Source organism: Carassius carassius, chromosome 35, assembly GCF_963082965.1.
Source record: "Carassius carassius chromosome 35, fCarCar2.1, whole genome shotgun sequence".
Classification (NCBI taxonomy): domain Eukaryota; kingdom Metazoa; phylum Chordata; class Actinopteri; order Cypriniformes; family Cyprinidae; genus Carassius; species Carassius carassius.
The window spans coordinates 10,139,438-10,158,525 of NC_081789.1; the positions used below are offsets into that span (position 1 = coordinate 10,139,438).

General features: G+C 38.5%; 1 protein-coding gene across 1 annotated transcript in view; it reads right to left on the reverse strand.

Moving 5' to 3' along the window:
• Positions 1 to 18,360, reverse strand: part of LOC132115958 (transcriptional activator GLI3-like) — a 340,310-nt gene extending 321,950 nt beyond the window's left edge. The window contains exon 1 of the mRNA XM_059524402.1: positions 17,991 to 18,360. The gene's annotated coding sequence lies outside the window, so the exon portion shown is untranslated. The remainder of the gene's footprint in view (positions 1 to 17,990) is intronic.
• Between the last annotated feature and the right edge of the window lie 728 nt (positions 18,361 to 19,088).

The window sequence follows — 19,088 nt, forward strand, 5'->3', positions numbered from 1 at the left end:
TGCAGTACATCTCAACTTCCTAAAATTATTACATGTCAGCTACCCAAATACAAAAACCCAGCATCTAAACATGCACTTTTGCACATTTTAGAATTATCATGCAGAACATGTCACTCCAAATGTGCTAACATCCCCTACCACACATCCCTCCCACTCACTTTATGTTTCCCTGTCTTTCTGTTACTCATATGCTAGACATCAGCCCGGTCAAATTCACGTCTAAAGAGCTCTTTTGGTACAGTAACTAATTCGCAGTATGCAAACCCAATTCCCCATTCATAAATCCAGTCAGTCCGGGTGCCTGGGGCCCCAAGTCTCTTTTTCCCTGAGCAGTGAGTAATGTCCTGCCTCTTCTCAGACAATGACTTCGGCAAGTAACCGCCAAACTGCGGGGCAGCTTGGGGGGGTGCACTCTCAAGCACCTTTGACAAATGGAACCTTTCGCTCTAAACTGCGGCTGCTGGAAAAGCCTTTATGACAGTACATGGCATGCTCGCTGTCCATGAGAGCAGCTAGCAACCTAAAGAGGACTGTGTGTACCTGTGGTTGTAAGTGTAACTGAATAATACATTTCATAGAAAAGTCCAACCTTGTCCTCCTACAAGAAACATATGCATTTCCCAAGCATGCTGAGCCCTCTTGATAAAAACTGCTTTCTCAATTGACATGACAATAACTTTTCTGGTGCTCATACTTGCCTCTGTTAGGGGAGAGCAGTATGAGCAAAATCTTATCATGGTATTACTTATACAGACATATATATATATATATATATATATATATCACTGGTGTCAAAAGTATTCACATTCATTACTCAAGTAGAAGTATAGATACTAGGGTTTAAAAAGACTTTTGTAGAAGTTGAAGTATAAACTCAAGCTTTTTGATATGTGATGACTAGTTGTCTATTAGGGGTGTAACGGTACGCAAAAATCACGGTTCGGTACGTACTTCGGTTTTAAAGTCACGGTTCGGTTCATTTTCGGTACAGTAAGGGAAAGAAATGCAAACATTAAACTGCAGGTTGTTTATTACTATAAACTTTTTTTTAACAATTTGTTTACACTTTTTTTAAATACTTTTTAATAAAATATATATATATAATAAAAAAAGAATAAGAAATAAAATACTGCTGCAAAGTTCTCCACTAAATAAAATACTCTTAGTCTCAAACCAATATCATATAATAAAATATAATGAAAAATATAAATAAATAACTATGATTACAGTGCAGCATTACCAATCCCAGCTTGTAGGCCTGCTCATATTTAAAAATATATATATAACTTTTCCAAAGTGTAAAGTGCAGCATGAACAGTTTCAGTTTTTAGACCTGCACAGATTTTGTTATTGCGTTGGACCGATCAGAATTAAGAGCAAAGGTCTGTTTAAATGCCGACGGGAGCTGCGTTTGAATTACAATCGTTTTTTTTCTAGTTGTAGTGATGTTCACACTCGCGTGATGCCTTTTGAAAACCTCAGGCCAGTGACACACTGGCATATTTAACCTGTCAAACACCGTCAATACTGTTGACAGTGTCCTTTATCAGTAGGCTTTATATTTATGCTCAACATTAAGTATAGATATTGTTGTAGTGAAGACAAGATCCTGGTCTGTCGGTGCCTCTGCGGCCTCCCTCTATGTCACCTACAGTAGCAGCAGCGCGTCAGTGCCTCGTCAGGCACGATTCTGGTGTGTAAAGACACAGAAAACGTGAAGCAGCCGTCACGCAACTAACAAACAGCAGAAACGCCACGCTCACGCCACGCAGTCAGTGTGTCACCGGCCTTAGAATCAGCTGCAGGGCGGGATTTGCGATGAACGCGAAGACTTCCGCCACTTAATATGTTCGTTTGGAAACACGAAAATGTATATGTTCCGCGAACAAAATATTGCATTCGGTCATTCGGTACACACGTGCACCGTACCGAAAGCCCTGTACCGAAACGGTCCGGTACGAATACACGTACCGTTACACCCCTATTGTCTATAAGTATTTTAATGGTGCACAAAGTCAAACTTCAGAGGCATGGAGGCTTTAATGGAATGTAAATGTACATCCAGGCTTAGCTGCAGGAATCTGCGAGGGCAATAGACAAGAACATTGGTGCAGGCTTAATAACAATTACCCCTTGTATGGTTGTCTATTTACAATAAACATTAGTGCTGTCAAAATTAATGATTAATCCAAGTGATTAATCAAAAAATAAAAATGAAAAATAACTCATAATCCTGATAACTTCTTGATTGATACCTTCCTGTATTCGCTGTCTGCTATGTCCAGTTTTCGGGGGGTAACGAGTTATAAAGTTGGTATAGCCTACTTATCATAACATTGTAAATCGTGTTGTCAATCGCAAATGCTAATTTATTCAAATGTCTCGCTACCGAACTACCTACAGGAGCTTAATTTGCGGAGGAAGAAGAAAAAGCACCCATTTGGTAAATGAGCCAGTTAGAAATAATAACTTTTAAGGAGGGTCCAGTACCATTTCAATACTTTTAAAATGTTAACGGTGCCTAAACGGTACCTGAACCGATATTAAAAAAAAAAAAAAAAGAGCCACAAAAAAACACTATGGATGACATTAAAGAACATTACAAATATTTTAAATAGATCCATATTTCACCTTGGATGCTCTCATTTCTCAAGTTGTGCTTCCCTAATCTTAGGCTAATATATGTATTTCATGATCTGGGTCATTATTTAACACAAAACCACACATAATGTTTCTACTGTGTCTCTGTCAATCTCTCTGATATTTGGTTAATATGAATGCTGTCTGTCACTGTCTTTAAGCAGTCCTGTGAATTACTGTATGGTCATTCTTTATAAAGTAACAACAATTTTGTTGGTAAAGTACAGTAGCCTACTGTGCAAAAGTCTTAGGCACATTAGTATTTTCACCCCAAAAAAGGGTTTTCTATCTAGAGATATTTTGAATGCACAAGCAGTCTGACAATGGCAAAATGAATGTTTGGAAAAGTAAACTGATATTTTCTACTGACACACTTCAGCAAAATATATAAATAACTGGCCAAACACCATTCTTTTGGGTGAAAAAACTAAAGTGACTAAGACTTTTGCACAGTAGTGTATGTATAAAGTACGTATGATTAAATTAAGTATATTTAAATAAGTACAATTGAAGTATGCGTTCGTTCATATGTTAGTGTTAAGGGCTAGATTGTCGCTGGAGGATAAGTGGTGACAAGTGAAAACTTTATAGTAAATGAGAAACCGACTGCTCCCTCGTGACCTTTTGTAAACTGTATTTATGAAAAAGAACTGCACAGATACGGATATTCTAACAATCTATCGATAAACACACACCTTGTGTACTCTGTTTCTGTTTGAGTTCGCTTGCTGCTCCGCTCGCGGTCTGCAGATTAAAGAGTGCGCTGAAAGACGAGGAGGAGACAGGTCTGCTGTCATTCTCATATGAAATTTAAAGAGACAGAGTCTGACGCGATCGCGAATTTGTGTACAGTTTATGGAGCTAAATTCTATAGCCCCGCTAAAAAAGCCTAGTGACGACCCTGCTTATTGTGTACATTTTGCAGAACCAGGACAAACATTTCAATCGGTCGTTCAGGAATTTAAGAGGCACCGAAATCTGCGTCCTTATTCGGTTCGGTGCATACAGGTTCCATACGCAACCCTAATTTTAAGAAATACATTTTTTGATAAACGAACCCAACACTGGCTAATGTGGCTATGTCCTTGCAGGAATGTGATGTGATTTGTGTCAAGTGCAGGTGCGATGGATCCCGTACAAACCAACAGGGTGTCGGAATGGTATATGTTTATACTTCTCATCCAACCACAATCCAATTCAATTCATCCGGATGGCGCGATTTATCTGGATTTTTTTTTTTTTTTTTTGAATGCTGACAAGCCGGAATGAAAACAAGCCAAAATGAAATAGCAGTAACGAACCTCTTTTTTATTATGTAAGGAGTAGAGAGTACAGATACTTGCGTGAAAATGTAAGGAGTAGAAGTAAAAAGCTGGCTGAAAAATAATTACTCAAGTAAAGTATAGATATTTCTACTTAAGTATTGGTAACGAAGTATTTGTACTTCGTTACTTGACACCTCTGATATATATATATATATATATATATATATATATATATATATATATATATATATATATATATATATATATATATATTAACACAACAAACATCCAATGTTTCTTGGCAACCGTAAACAACTAAACTTAAAGTAGACAAAGAACTGAACTTGTTTGGGTACATGTCATGCACTGTATTGTCATATTACTTATTTTTATTTATTTTTTAATTTTTTTATCTTCTGTTCCATCTCTTCTCTTGCCCCTCAGATATGTTTTTGTGTCACATTGGGAATCTGCGGTGACACACTATCGTTATAAACAACAGAGGACTCCAAAGACTCCCATTCTACCTCCCTTCTCCTCCCCTCCACTCCAAAATCTCCTTGAGGGAACTAGTCTGTAAAAAATGTACCTCCACCCCCTCCCTTTATCTTTGCTTGGAAGGAGCTAGTCTTTGTTCAGCGGGAGAGGGACCCCTCAAATAGCCCCTGCCTTCCCTTCAAAGCTCCCTGTGGAGTATTGTTAAAACAAAGACCCCCTTCCACACCTCTCCCCTCTCTTTCCTTCTCACTTCATCTATACCGGGCCCTTAAAACCAGCACACTTTGCATGAGAAAAAGCGATTAGTCTTTAGATGCTGTGATGACAATGGGGTAGTCTTTCAGGCATGCCTGAAATTTGTTCATATAGTTGAGTCTCCTCTTTTGTTTTTGTAAATAGGTACTCCCCAGGGCCCAGGGAGGCAAGGGCTTAATCAGAGGGGACAGAGAAGAGTGCAAAACACATGGGGAACAACAGGCAAACAAAAGAGGAGTTATACTTGAGGATTTATAGAGAACATATGCCCCAGTACTTTTTACATATGGATCTGTTATTCAGCTATTCCCCTGGCCTTGCTTCCTTGACTTTAGGGTTAAAGGTTAAGTCATTAAAATGTGGATGATTAAAATAGTTCATATAAATAAATGAATAATAATGTTTTATCTTTTATTGTTTTGCCTTTAGTCTTTTATTTTATTATTAGGGGCCAAGCACCGAAGGTGCGTAGGCACCTATTGTTTTCGTTGGCGTTATTATTCTTCTTCTTCTTCTTCCGCCGCAAGTCTATGGCAGCCCATAGAACCGATTGCGGGAAAGTTGTATAATTTGGCACACTGATAGAGGACAGTCCCAACATTAACTATAGCAAATTTGAAGTCTCTAACTCCTACTCTCTAGCGCCACCACTTGTCCAAACTTTCAATGTTTGTATGCTAATAACTTTTGAACCGTAAGCCAGAAAATGAAAATTCTTTTTTCCTCTGAATCCTTGGCTCAAGCCAAGTCGAATGATCACCAAAATTCAAAAATCTTAAGGTTTAGTTTTTTCGCTATTTTCAATTTTTCGAAAAACCTTCTTTTTCGAACTCGTCCTAGACGGTTAGTCCGATTTTCACGAAAATTGGCTCAGATCATCTTCAGACCATGCTGGCAAAAAGTTATGGAATTCAAATTGATTCGTCCAACCGTTCTCGAATGACAAGTGAATAAATTTGACAAAAAGCACACAAAAATGCATGTGAGGCTATATCTTGGCAACGGTTTGGCATATTGAGACCAATCTTGGTGAGTGTTATAACAAGCATGTCCTGAGCCTACCTGCAGTGTTTCGACGCAGTGCCACCTAGTGGTCAGGAGATATGAAAAATGCATATTTTTGCTTATAACTTCTGAATGGTTTGGCCAAAAATCACAAAACTGGTCTCTTTAGATTCAGTGAGTCATGTCGAGTCGAATGATATCCAATTTTCCCGTGTCGGCCATTTTAGGCGTCGGCCATTTTGAATAATGTTTCAAAATGCTGTATTTTTTGAACGCATTATCGTATCGTTACCAAAATAATTACAAAAATCTTCGGCCCCATGCCCTGAAGGTACTCAAAAAGTTTGGTGGCAGCGCCACCTTGTGGTCAAGAGTTAAAATGAAATATCACAAAAATGCTAATAACTTTTGAATAAATTAGACTATTGAAATGAAAATCATCTACATATATTCTCTGGGTCATGCCGAGAGCATTGATGCCAATTATACAAAAATTGTCCATACTTCCTGTCCGCCATTTTGATTAATGTTGAAAAACTACTTTTTCGAACTCCTCCTAGACCATTAGTCCGATTTTCACCAAATTTGACGTGGATCATCTTCAGACCATGCTGGCAAAAAGTTATGGATTTCGTGTCGATATACGAAACGGTTCTCATTTAGCGCATCAACGAATTTGCTAGAAGGGTGCCAAAATGCATTTGAGGCTGTATCTCTGCAATGCTTTAACATATTTGCACCAAACTTTGTATGTGTCATCCACACCTCACACTGACCATGCCACATAAATTTGATAACAGCGCCACCTATTGGTCAAGAGTTATAAACCATTCATTAACCATGAATAATTACACTTATAAAAATGCTAATAACGTTTTAATGCTTTAGCCTATTGTAATGAAACTGGTCTCAAAATATTCCCTGGCTTATTCCGACAACATAGATACCAAATATGTCAGATTAAGCTGAACTTCCGGTCCGCCATTTTGATTTATGTTGAAAAGCTTCTTTTTCGAACTCCTCATCATCCGTTCGTCCGATTTTCACCAAATTTGAATCAAATGATCTTCAGACTGTGCTGACAAAATGTTATGGATTTCGTGTCGATAGACAAAACTATATTCGTATACCACAGCGACGAATTCTAGCCATGATGCCAGAATGACACTTCAAGTTGTATCTTTGCAATGCTTTATCATATTGACACCAAACTTTGTGTGTGTTATTGTCATCTCACACAGAACACACCAAAATTATTTGATTACAGTGCCACCTGTTGGTCAAAAGTGATAGGCCATTTAATCTTATTACTAGTGGCTGTATTTATGATTTTTCAGCCATTTCAATTACAATCATCCTAAAATTGGTTTACTTGCTCATTGTTGGACTTTGCGTGATGCTCCATGCCATGCTTAGCTCCTAAATTTGCCGCTGCAGTGCTTGGCCCCGTAATTGCTGCTTGCAGCTATATTTATTATTATTATTATTATTATGTGTTATTTAATTGTATTATTTTATCAAATGTTATCTTAACTAGATACTTTAGTTATAGTTAGTTATATAGTTTGTATGGTTTAAAATAACTAATTGTATTACATTTTATCTTTATTAATTTATTTTTTTATTCATTTGTATGTTTGTTTATTAAGTGCTTAACCCTTATGCATTGTTGGGGACGTTTTCGTCCACTAGGGGGAAAAGTTGAGTCTTATTTTGGCCACAACTTTCTCTGTGTTTGAGCTAATGGAATGATTTTTGGTGACAAATCTTATTTTGACCCATATTTTGGGATTAATTTAAAATTAAACTGCTGTAAAAATTTATCAGATCAATGTTTTTTTTTAGTTTTTTTTTTTGCATAAATCTATTAATCTACCTCAGTCCTGATCAAAACTACCAAATGTTTAAAAAAAAAATCCAAGATTTTAACTCTTTAATTACCAAGTTCATAAATTATGTCACTGATTTGGGAAAAAACACACAAAATTACATATTTTCAATATAAAAACTGATTGTGAACTGGATATTTTTTTATCTTTTATCACAGTCTTGGGCATGTCAAAGATTAGTAACAAGATTGGCTTTGATGCATTGTTAGTTTTTGTGCAGCATTAGATTTTAATTTTTTCTCCCTCATTTGTTGTTGGTGGCTGTTTTTGCCCCATTGACTTCCATTATAACGACATTTTTTGATTGCAAAGCCATGACACCATATAATCATGCATTATTGATTGTTTGTGCTTTTTTCCCTTTTTGGAAGAGGTAAAATTAGCTATTTTTACAGTTGATCACTAGGTGGGACCATTAACCCTTTAGATAGGCTTAGTTTCTGGGTTTTATATGGAGTTATATGGAGTATAACAGCAAATTATAGTGTTTGTGTATGTGTGTGAGATTCTTGATTGTTGGTGGTTTTCCCTGTTGGGAAGAGGTAACATTTGTTATTTTTTGCAGTTGATCACTAGGTGGGACCATTAACCCTTTAGATAGGCCTGTGCAAAAAAAAAAAGGCTAAGTTTCTGGCTTGTATATGGAGTTATATTGAGTATAACAGCAAATTATAGTGTGTGTGAGAGAGAGAGAGAGAGAGAGAGAGAGAGAGAGAAAGAGAGAGTGTGAGAGAGACCTTTGTGCACTTACCTTGATGTATCTGAAAAAAATCAAAATATGCACCTCATGCTCTCAGAACTACATGGAGTAAACAATAAAAAAAGAAGTGTATTTATGCACCTGCTGCCTTTTGATGGTGAAAAGTACGGACGGCCTATGTGTGAAATGCTCATCTTTTCTTGATGGTAAAGCCAGTTTAAATCCTTAAAATCTTGTAAAAAAATCTACTTTGCATCAAATTTATGAACATAATGTATTATGAACCAAAATGCAATACCAACTTCAAATAAGCTGCAGCTCGCTGGAGGGGTCAAGCTGCATAATCATTTCTAAAACTTCAGTACAAGTCAAGCCCTTGTCGTGTTGCTTGCTGCTCTTCTCACCATTAAATGACCAGCAGGATGGCATGCAAGTGTTTAAATCCACGTACTTTGCTTTTGTTTAGTCTATACTTATCACCATCATTAAAAGGCAGCAGGTGCATAAATACACTTTTGTTTACTCCATGTAGTTCTGAGAGCTGAGGTGTACATTTTTATTTTCTCAAATACATCAAGGTAAGTGCGCAAAGGTCTCTCTCACACACTCTCACAAGTCAGAAACAAGTCAGAAACTAAGCTTTTTTTTCACAGGCCTATCTAAATGGTTAAGGGTCCCATCTAGTGTTCAACTGTAAAAATAACAAATTTTACCTCTTCCCAAAAGGGAAAACCACAAACAATCAAGAATGCATGATTATATGGTGTCATGGCTTTGCAATCAAAAAATGTCATTAAAATGGAAGTCAATGATGGAGATGGCAATGATGGAAGTCAGTGATGGAGAAAAAAAATTGAATCTAATGCTGCACAAAAACTAAAAATGCATCAAAGCCAATGTTGACATGCCCAAGACTGTTATAAAAAGTAAAAAAAAAAAAATCCAGCCACAATTACTTTTATATTGAAAATAAGTCATTTTGTGTGTTTTTTCCCCCCAAATCAGTGACATCATTTATGAACTTGGCAATAAAAGAGTTAAAATCTTGGATTTTTAAAAAAAAAAACATTTGGTAGTTTTGATCAGGACTGAAGTTGATTAACAGATTTATGCAAAGAAAAAAAAATATGAATCTGATACATTTTTACAGCAGTTTAATTGAGTGGATGTTTTCATCCCGAACATAACGAAAGGGTAGTGAATTTGAACCATGCACAAGGGTTAAAATCTTAACGTTATCCGTCACCATAATCTAAAATATTGTCAGAATGAAATATCAGTTTTATAGAATGTTAGAGAATGTCTAGGTTACATGTGTAACTCTTGTTCCTTTAAGGAGGGAATGGAGACATCGCAGCGTAACCGGCAAATTGGGAATCTCGACAGAGAGAGGTATCCACTTCAAGTGTTACTAAACGAGCCAATGGACATTGGCATGCAGAATCACATCTGGCTTCCACCCCACACAGCGCAGGTATAAGAGGCAGCAGGTGTACTGCATTCATTCATGTTTTCACTGAGGAGCCAAGCCGGTGACCCGGCTGTGGTGAAGGTACATGACATCTCCATTCCCTCCTTCAGCGGTTACACATGTAACCGAGACTTTCCCTTTCAGTCGGTCACTCTTGACATCACGTCGTGACTGACAAATTGGGAATCCCTACCAACGCGCCACAGTTGCTGCCCCCTTCCAGTGCCCTGTGAAGGCCTCCTGACCCTTTCTATAAGGCAGACGATAGGACCGGGCTCTACATAGAGAAGGTCAACTACTCCTGTTCCTCGAACAACCCAAACAGTAGGACTTGGATAACATTTGGGAAAGCTTGCCCTTCCTACTCCGAAGAGGTACGGTGCGGATTCACCTCCTATCAGAGTAGGGTTGAGTGGCATTTACTCATGTGAGGTAACCCAAAATTGTCCTATTACGCTTAGATGTCTCTAAGAGACATCTTTAAACAGCAGAGTGTAGCCTACCAGGGGAAACATGACCCTAGTAACTGTACCATGGAAATAAACATATGGGATCCCAACAGGGGCACTGGCCTCACACCAGATTTCAGGAATTCATTGAATGAAAGGCCTGGCACAAGATGCCCTGCCATGTCTGGCCGCCCGGGTGCTAGAGGACTCGACAGGGTTAGCCCAGTTAGGGAACTCTCTGGAGAAGGAGGAAACCAGTTCGATACGTATGCTATAGAACCTAGCGTACGTGTTAGGACTCACCCTGCCCGCAGTCCTACAAATATCTGCTAGCAAGGCACCACGAGCCAGCACCCAGGAAAGTGCGACACCCCTAGAGGAGTGAGCACGTAGCACTAAATGGGCAGGGCACACCTTGTGCCTCATAGGCCAAGGTGATGCCATTCACTATGCAGTGGGCCATCCTCTGCTTGGAGACAGATTTCCCCTTCTGCTGACCTCCGCTACAGACAAAGAGCTGCTCTGAGGTCCTAAAGCTCTGAGTTCTTTCCACGTACTGTCGCAGTGTGAGTAAATGACATTGCAAAGCTAGGACTGGGTCTGCCGCCTCCAGGAAGTGGTAGGAACCTTAGGCACGTAGCCGTGCCCGGGTCTTAGTGTTGCACTGGAGTCAGTGGTCCAAACTCAAGCTATGATTCGTCGACCGAAAATGCCTGCAGGGCCATCACCCTCTTGATTGAGGCCAATGCAGTCAGATAGATAGATGGATAGAAACTTCAATTTGACTGACTACAAAGGCTCGAAGGGAGCAGTTTGTAAGGCTCTTACACCAATGCCAAATCCCAGGAGGGTAAGGAAGGGGGCCTGGGAGGATTTAACCTTCTGGCCCCCCTAAGAAACCTGATGACCAGATCATGCTTCCCCACCAGCCTCTGCTCTATGGTGTCATGGTGTGCGAAAATAGAAGCAACGTAAACCTTAAGGGTGGAATGGGACAGTCTATGCTCCAGCCCTTGCTGTAAGAAGAAAAGCATGGCTATGATTGATCATTTCCAGGGGTTGGTAGGGCATGAGATCTGGGAACCAGATCCTGCTGGGCAAATAATGAGCCACTAACAAGACCTGGTCCTTGTCCTCCCTGATCTTTCACAGCATCTGTGCGAGTAGGCTCACTGGGGGAAACACATATTTGGCAGGACCCTGGCCAGCTGTGTGCCAGTGCATCCGTGCCGAATGTTGCCTTGGTTATGAAGTAGAACCAAGAAAACACTGGTTTCTGTAGAGGCAAACAGGTATACCTGAGCACCTCTGAGCCGTCTTCAGATCAGCTAAACCGTCTGGGGGTGGAGTTTCCACTCTCCTGGAAGTGCTGCTGGAGACAGCTTGTTGGTTGCCCGATTAAACACTCCTGGCATGTTGATGGCACGAAGGGACCTCAGATGCTTTTGACTCCAGAGGTGGAGGTTGCGGGCGAGTTAGGACATGTGATGGGAGCGTTATACCACCTTGTCGGTTGGTATGCAGCAATCACGGTTTTGTCCATGCTGACCAGAACATCCCTGCCCCGAATGCGCACTCTGAGGTTGCTCAGGTCAAGGTGCACTGCCAACAACTCAAGGAAATTGATATGCCAACACAGTTGGTGCCCCGTCCACATCCCTGACACTGCATGCCCATTGTGCATGGCTCCTCTGCCGGTGACTGAGGCATCTGTGAAAACCACCACATGCCTGGATACCTGTTCCAGGTAGGCCTGTCACGATGAATAAATAACTGTCCAATTGCGATTATTTGATCTAACGTTATTGGATATGGCTTGCTGTCTGGTTGACTGAATCCAGCTTGAATAGCACAATTCAAAACTTGCAGGTCCAAGATTGGTCGTAACCCACTGGTGTTCTTGGGCACAATGATGTAAGGACTGTAAATTCCCATCCTCATATTGGCTGGAAGAACCGGCTATATCTCATCCTTTGGCAGCAGGACTATGATTTCCGCATGCAAGACAGGAGCATCGACAGATTTTACTGGTTTGAACTAGATGCCCTTGAATTTGGGGGGATGCCGGGTGAACTGAATCGTGTATCCTAGTCTGATGGTCTGCAGTAGCCACAGAGACGGATTGGGGAGTGCTAAACATGCTCCCAGAGACCGAGCCAGTGGAAACAATGGAGCCACTGACGTACCCGTGGTGGGGCAGCATGGTGGAACACCGGGACCCGGCCCAGGGCCTGTGATGGCCATGCCTGTGATGGCAGGGTCTGGGTTTGAAGTGTAAAGGGTTCACACTAGACTTTGAACATGCTAAATTATTTTGGACACCACTGCGAATATGGGCGGGAGCAGGATATAAAATCAAGGTTTCCCCTTAGTTATCACAACATGGATTCCGATGTCCTTGTACTGTGTCTTTTGCGACAGCGTTGAAAGCGTTTTATTATATTGTACATTCTTTATTATATATATATATATATATATATATATATACACTGAGCAATAAAAAATTATGTGTCTGCATTTAAATGTACCATCTGTTCCTGTTTCCATTGACACCATGAAACATACACCTTTTTTTTTTCTTTTTTTTCAGATAGGATGCCACACTACTGCTAAAATTAGCACTTTCTCCATTTTTGAATTTCTGTACAGAGAGGTCACGCAGTGACGTATTGATCTTAACTTTAACTTTAACTTTGGAAAGCAGTGAAATGCAAAATTTTTCTCATGAGCTTGCCTTTCCGGATTGATGTATTCGCAAGCATATAAATGGAAGTCAATGGAACAAAAAGTGCAGTGTGACCACCCCTTAACACTCACCTGATCCCTCCCCGTGAGAGGGGGAAAGCAGGACCTCAGCTTGAGACTTGTAACAACCTGGTGTGTGATTGCATGATGCGAGTTCTTGAGTGACACAGCACCTACCTGTTTCCATGAATGGGCAGAGGGAGTGTTCCTGGGCAACCCACTGCTGCCCACTGGCAGAAGAGGAGGAGGGAAGTGATATTGTCATCACTGTATCACTGTGTTGCAAAGGAGACAGATGTGGCTGAGTCTTTTATGCAACTCTGAGATGGTCATGTCCCCACAAGGAGAACATACCTCATTACCATCCTGAGGCACCAGGTAACGACCACATCCAGAAATGCACAGGTGATAAGACATCTTTAAAAAGACGCGATCACCCATGTTGCTCATTTAGGAATTGCTCTTTTAGTACTGAAGCACGCAGGGGAGCTGGCCACCGCACACTCCTAGTGTGGCTGTCTAAACGAAGGATGATCTTTCCTCCGCTTTGAGACAGTGACCACTGTTGCTAATTGCCGTAACGCCCGCATTCGTCAATCTCTCGAAGACGGAGAGCAGTAGTGATACACCACCGCTTGGCTCTGAACAAAAAAGATAAATGAATGCGGTGCACCTGCTGCGTCTTACACCCACACTGCAGGGTGTGGAAGACAGATGCGATTCCTCATGCCAATGTCCATTGGCACGTTTAGTTACACTCAAAGTGTACACTGGCGAGATTCACAATTTGTCGGTAACAACGTGACGTCGAGAGTGATCGTCTGAAAGGGAACTTCAATTCTTCATCCCTAAAAGATGCCTGACACTCTAGTGAATAGCAGCACAGATAACAAGAGACATCAATCACATGGAAGGAGCAGATTATCTGTCCCTTCTATGTGCGTGCCCCTTCTATTTGCAGCATTTTCACATTTGTTCAAAATACCTTACCTCAAGACCAACATACCTGTGCAATTATAATAACACACAACCACTCCATCACAAGTCCTTAACACACCCTGCCATAAAATGGGGAAATGCTTAGTTCTCGTTGCCACACTTCACACAGGTTTACAGACGGTTTTCACAACCAAGACTTGAATAGAAGAGGCAAATCAAGTAGCTCAATGTGTGCTATTTGCAGCCACCTACTTGAGAAAAATCACACACACACACATTTTACATCTATGTGAGTAGCACCCTACCTGAAAAGACCATTGTGTATTTCTTTTTGTAGTTCATATTGTTTTATGCTGGTTAGCAGGTGAACTGGTTTGGAGTTAGTCATGATGTTTTATGAAGTCTTGCCTATCATTTCTTGAAAACTGATTTACTCACAATTTACCACTGTGGAGTACAACCAATGGAAGGAGCAAACATAAGTCAAAATTAATAGTAAAAAATTTAGAAGGAACAAACACAACATGGATTTATTTATTTATTTATTTTAAAGGGCAACTGTGTGAACTTGAGGAGAAATGTCTTAATATTGATAAAAACAAGCTGGGAACCATTTTTAACAAATACTTACAAAAATCTACTCTGAAAAGTAAAGAGAAAAGTCCTGTTGTGATATTTTGTATATTACACATTAAAAATCCATACATTTTCTTCATCGAAGTATGGCACAACTGCCCAAACATGTCCATATATTGTTTGTGGCCGCTATATACATAAATATATATAAAGAAAAACAAATAAATTTTGAAGATAAAATGTAAAAGGAGATAAAGCAAAAATAAAGAGAGAAAGAGCAACAGAAAGAAGAGAAGGAAGGGGTCGTCCTGACACAGAGGCAGATCTGAGGCATGCCCTGAAGGGATGACTGGGCCTAGGGATTAGAAGGGGTGAAAGAAAAGGAGAGAGAGAGAGCTTGAGAGCAAGCCCCCCTACAAAGCTAGAGACTCCCTCCGCTGAGACACAAACACTTTTGACGAACACTCAACTTCTCATCTGATGCGGCCTACAGCTCAAAGAGCACTGCTTCTTTTTTCTCAATTACTCACTTTCACTTGTTTTCCTTTTCTCTTTCTCACTCTTTGTACCCTTTTCATTTGATGTTGAACATATCAAAGTTGAGGATTATCTAAGAGGTTTCAGTTGGAAGTCCTGACTTGTTGACAGAAGTCAATGGAAGCAATGCACCACAGCACCACGCAATAAAGGTTTCCGGGCATTTTTCAATCAGAGGATACTTGTTAGGGTCAAAAATGCTAAACATGGCCAAATTCAATGGATATATATAAATAAATAAATAAATAAATAACAGTCTGGCAACACATTTGGGAGTTTGATTCTTGATTAAATATATGTGCAAAAAGTTTAGTAGTTATCTTCATGCCACTACAGATCTATCATAACAAATCACTCTACTCTAAAAGCAACTGACCTTATCAGGCTTCTAAGACATCAGACTATTTGTTCCTTATTGATTTGGACAATAAGCACAGTGCTATTCAAACCCACATTAGCATCTCAATGCCATCGTATTCCCACATGCACTTAAAGACAGGTAGAACTTCTTTAAGATGCAAAAGCAGCCTGAGGGTGAAAGGTTTGGCCATTCCTTTCCAATGGCAGGCCTAATCTGAGGGTTTTATGCACATGGGTAGATGGAGAGGGTGAGATGACAGTTTGATAATCGCATGTCATCTCTGCTTGTTTAATATTAGCTGGTGACATAGCGTGCTCAGTATGGCAGTATTGCTGGCAAAAGTACCCTGCAAAAATGTATATATATATATATATATATATATATATATATATATACAAAATTACACCTGTTTAAACAAATTATTGCAAATGAGCATTTCATTCAGGCACATTTATGGAATCATTGTTTGATGATGTTATAGACATAATACAAATCGGATAAAGTCTGAGCTGCATTCTGAGCAAATGTAATGTAAATTCAGGTTACTTCCAAAGCTCAATTTAGCTAAGTTTAAAGAATCTTGTGTATCACATACTTTTTAAACAACTTAATTTAGTTTTCGTACAAATTTGTTATCAAAGGACAATATAGAAAGAGGGATAAACACAGACTCAAAGACTTTATTATTTTATTATTTTATTTATTTATTTTTTATCACACTGAGGTCTGTCTTATCAGGGAACACTTTATCATCACAGAGTTCAAATTTAAGAGCTCAAATTAATGTTTATTTCATAAAACATTAATGCATTAAAATGCATACATCTCTGTTATGGCCTTTAAATTTGAGAGATTAAAATACACATATTCATTTTATCCTCCGTTGACGTACCATGCAAATTCATAGGTCACCGGATAAAAACAGACATATTACAAATAATATATGCCTAATATAATAATTATTAATTGCATTTAATTGTATGAGAAAATTTGACAGACCTGACGTTTAGCATTTAATATGCACTGAATTAAGCCCTGGGTTCGTAGCTAAAGTTAATACAGATTTCAGTAGGCTAATACTAGAAAACGTTTCTCATAAAATGCATACAAAAATCAAAGCAATAAAGATAAAAAAAAAAAAAAAGAAAAGATAGAGAACATAAAAGGATAGCAAATCTCAAACATACGATAGGCTACTATAGGCAAAACGAGCAGGCTGTGTTTACTTTTGTTATGCCTATAATAAATTACAATTAAAATGTGTAACAAGATGCTCTACAAAACAATATGCCTGTCATATACGTTTCTTACTGGTGATCAGATAAACCTAAAAAAAAAGTCTGAATTAAAAAAAACATCTAAGTGAAATGTGATTTTTTTATTTAAATATTAGATTACAGGTCGTCAGTTAATCGCGCACAGGTGTCAGAAGGGGTTTGGCGGGACACAGTTGTTCTTAAACCTATTCGCCGAGCTACAAGCTGTGAGTCTTTTCTGGGCTTCGGTGTGTTTGGAAAGTTTGGAAAAGTCTATTCACACAAGTGACACAATAACTTTACATCACATTTAAAATGAAAATAACGATGATTTCCACTAATAAAATATGTTAAATAATTAGGCAATTCTAATAGAAAAGAGCCAGCTGCAATTATTTCACTTAGGCTATTATTATTTTCCCTTCTAGAGAGCCGACAACGGACAAATTTTTGATAATCAAAAACTGTCTCTATCATTATCGTAAAATGTTTGTTTACATCTATTAAATTGTCACAATAATTTCTACTCAATGTTAACAGTTTTCGAAAGCAGTGATTGAAATCAAAATGTGTGAGTAAATTTACAGTAGCCTATTTCTGCAGGCTGTAACTTTGATTGTACTTGTAAAATTAATGCTGCAAATAAACGTCAGTTTGGAATGATCTGTGTTCAATTATACGTAGGTTACACTTATTATGCCTAAACAGATAAAATATTGTTCATATTACAATCGCTCATAATTGTTTTACAATGTTTGCCGCGACTATTAACCTAGCCTACAAGATGCCAATTCAGTTTTTATCTAACATCGTTCTTTGTTGTAGCTACTCCTCTCCACCTCAATAATAATAATAATAATAATAATAATAATAATAATAATAATAATAATAATAAACAATCTGTCGTTTTACTTTCTGTGTGTAAGATTTAATACATTTCTTCAAGATTTTTAAATTATGGTATTATGGTGAGTGAAAACACTGCAATATGATGATTGACTATTTCCAAGAAAAACATAAGCATTTGGAAATATTAAAATTGTCGCAAGGAAACACTGCACTGAAACCAGCTGTACTGTGATGTTTCATATTATTTATAGATAATTATCAGTGTAACAGGCATAAAACATTGGGATACTTTCAAAACATTTTAACAGACCAATTTGGGCCGCGAGTTAGACAATGAGAGCCCAAAGTTTGCAAAACGACTCTGCCGAACTGTCTGTGAAGCAGAAAACTCATCCCAACACTGACAATACACGCTCTTTTAATTAGTTACTCCACGACTAGTAACTTAGTTTTTCACAAAAATTAGTTTTACACGACTTTACTCCCCTTTTTCATTTCGAAAAACTTTCATAGAAGCAAAAAGTCTCGGGAAAACTGCATATTTCTTGCACTTACTCGTTCAGTCGCGAAACTTTTCTGTTCTGAGCTCACAGACTTTCTTCTCGCTCGCGTGCAGATGGTAGTTGCAGACAGACAGTCTTAGCTTCTTCAATTTAAACTCCAAAACTGCTCTGCGGAGTTGTCTTTTTTTTCACTCGTCCTCTTGTTTTTTTGTTTTGTTTCTTTTCTCTTTTTTTTTCCCCTACGTAGGCTACTCTTGGCAGGGGCAGCCCAGCACTGAACTAGCTCCCAGTCTTTGCCTACATAACCTAAAGCCTAAACACAAAAATAAAGCGACTCGTGAAACTCCTAAATGTTTATCACAAAGACTGTAATGCAGTTTCTCGGGTAAAGAAGATTTGAAGTGCGGAGCTCCAGCTGCCCTTTCCCTGTGCCTGACTCCTCCCTTTCGGAGAGCAGGCACGCTACCTCCCCTCTTTTTTCTTCTGCCCCTTTTTCCCTCCCTCTCTCATTGCCTTATCCCAGCGCTCCTTCTACACTAGAAACTAAAAAAGTTATCCTTAATATGAACAAATTATTTCTCTAAAGTTTGGCAATAAATTGTGAAGTAATTTAAATATGGCAATGAACTTTGGGAAAACAAGAAATTTGGGAGAAGAAAACACTAAAAACTACTGAATAAAATGGGTAGAAAGATTGTTTAAAAGGATTCTGAAACTACCAAACACGAATTCAAATAAATAAATAAATAAATAAATACAAATTTAAAAAGTATTCTCTGTTTAAAAATAATAATAATAATAATAATAATAATAATAATATCAAATGAATAAATAAATAAACTTTATGACAAAATAACTATACAACTAAAACATTAAATATAAAACACAAAGCAATTAATATAAGCTTCTGGGATGTAGTTTATCAGGTAAAGGAAATCCTGTTATGTACTTTTTTTTCTCTCTTAAGGGTCAAATTCAGTGACCTGATTAAAAATGATTATAAAAAAAACTTTTTTATTGTTATTTATTAATAAGAGGGTAAAATTGAGATATAATAATAGCATAACAAGGTGGGTATAGAGATGCGTGTTGTCAAACAGAGTGTTTTAGTAGGCTTTTTGCTTTAACACTCATCATGAACATCATGCAT